Below are 2,222 nucleotides of genomic sequence, written 5' to 3' on the forward strand. Positions count from 1 at the left end.
ATCTATTGTTTTTGCAACTTTACCTACTCCCAAGCCAAGGTGAGCATGCCTTATTTTTCTTGCTGATCATTTCTGTGGGTACCAAATGCTAATAGATATTGCTAATAGATATTAATTCATTTTGTTGTTCCTAGTTTTGTGAGTATTCATGTTTAGGTATATGAGTGTAAATATATGTAAATTTGTATATGTGATAATATGCACATGGGTTAAACATGCACATATTGATTTATCCAACAGATATTTATTGAAAAATTTATCTGTGTCAAGCAGTGGGGTAAAATAGCTGATGGTATTTCTCTTCAAAACAGAAAAAATCAGAGTGACTTGAAAGCAAATATATATTATGTGATAGAAAAGATGTATTAATAGTTGTCAGGATAAAACCTAGAGAAGCAGAGAAATGGAAAATAGCAACTCAGCTTAATGGAGTGCATGGAAGCTTGGGTGAAGCTGTTAGAGGAGGATAATGGAGAATGACGAGGAGTTTATCTCCTTGATCAAGCAAGAAGTGAAGTTCCATAGAGGAAAGGGTGCAGGCAAAGGCACAGGTTCATGTACCTTTAGGTATGGATGTCATGGGTAAGAGTTAGCGAGCAAGGAGAGATGACCCAGTCATCTCTTGCAGACATCTCCCAGTCAAGCAGAGATGCTCTAGAACCTGATTATACATTGGATTTAAGTCTATAAACAATGAAGAATTATTGAATTGGTTTAATGGGGAGTTGAAAATGATCCAATTAGCATTTTCTGAAGATAGCTCTATTATTTGAAAGAGCAATACAGGAGGCAGAGAAGTCAGAGAGGTATAATAAGTAGACACTATGAGGTCAGAAAATAGATTGGTGATACTAGCATTTGGGAGGAGGAGGGAGATTTGAGATCTCCTGAGATAAAATCAGTGACTATTTAAATTGTCCACTTGATGGAAAGGAAAAAAAAGGAAAAAAATTAAGAGAAAATGATTCCAATTTTCAATCTGAAAATCTGTCTCAGTAGTTGTGCCAATATAAGGGAAAGAAAGGAGTGTTTATGGGGAAAAAAAGATCATAGTTTCAAGTCTGGCTATCTTAAATTAAAAGTTAAACAAGAAAATGCATGTGAAGTAATTGGTCCATATGTGTGCATTAAGTCATGAATATTTACTATTATTCTAGATAATTAAACCATAATGTACACCAAACAATAACTGTGTTTTTATAAATAATTTAATTTTTGTAATAGATACTAATATCCTTATCTTATAGATACAGAAACTAAAGCTTATGTGGCATAAATAACTTGCTCAATATGATCTATAGAGCTCAGATCCAAATCAAGTTGTCTGTCCACAAGATTTATTCCATCACTGTAACATCATAATTATAGTAATTACTATTGTTATTATTATTTCTATTATATATAAAAGGAAATTGTCAGTGAGGTTCAGTAGGAAGTTTCATATGTAAATCAGAACTTTGAAAGAAAATGATTCAGTTGCTTATAGAGATTTAGAAGCCATCAAGAGTTAAATGATAGCTGAAGTCAGAAGAGTAGGTGAGATATTGCAGAGAGTGTATAGGCTCAGAAAGTGAAGAAAAGAGGACAATGCCAATACTAAATGATGGGCAAAAGAAAAGTATGATAAGGAAAAGAAAAGGAGATGTCATTGGGAGAAAAAAGGTCTAAGAGAAGGCAAGGGAGAATATGGCTTTAAGAGTATCCATAGTTGTACACATGATTGAGGGATCGCATAAGATAATCAAAAGCACAATTAATATACTTGGGCATTGAAAGGTCTCTCTGAATTGTGCAAAATAGATATATTGGAGAGATTAAAAATATTATCTCGAGAAGCTTAGAGAGGAGAGTAAGGAGATAAAATTCCTTTGTTAGAAGGAGAAATCAGTAGCACAAAAGATGGGGAAGGTAAAAGGAAAAAAGAAGAGGTTAAGTTGGAAAAATAGCCAGAGAAGAAATATTTGATGTTACAAGCACAAGGGAATCCCCTTATTATAGCTAAGACAACTCTTCTGCTGAGAGGAAAGGGTGGATTAGTACATGGATATAGGGATGTGAAGAGGTGAGCAGCTGAACCTATTTATGTTGACATTTTAATTGCTCTGTGATACAGTCAGAGAGAAAATCCTGAGTGGTGAAGTTGACCTTAGTTGGGTGAGGGCAGGGGGAATAATATTTCCCTAGCTATGATGGGAGTATTGGAAAGACACAAGGAAAAAGTA

The sequence above is a fragment of the Bison bison genome, unplaced genomic scaffold, assembly GCF_000754665.1.
Source record: "Bison bison bison isolate TAMUID 2011002044 unplaced genomic scaffold, Bison_UMD1.0 scf7180017845655, whole genome shotgun sequence".
NCBI lineage: Eukaryota > Metazoa > Chordata > Mammalia > Artiodactyla > Bovidae > Bison > Bison bison.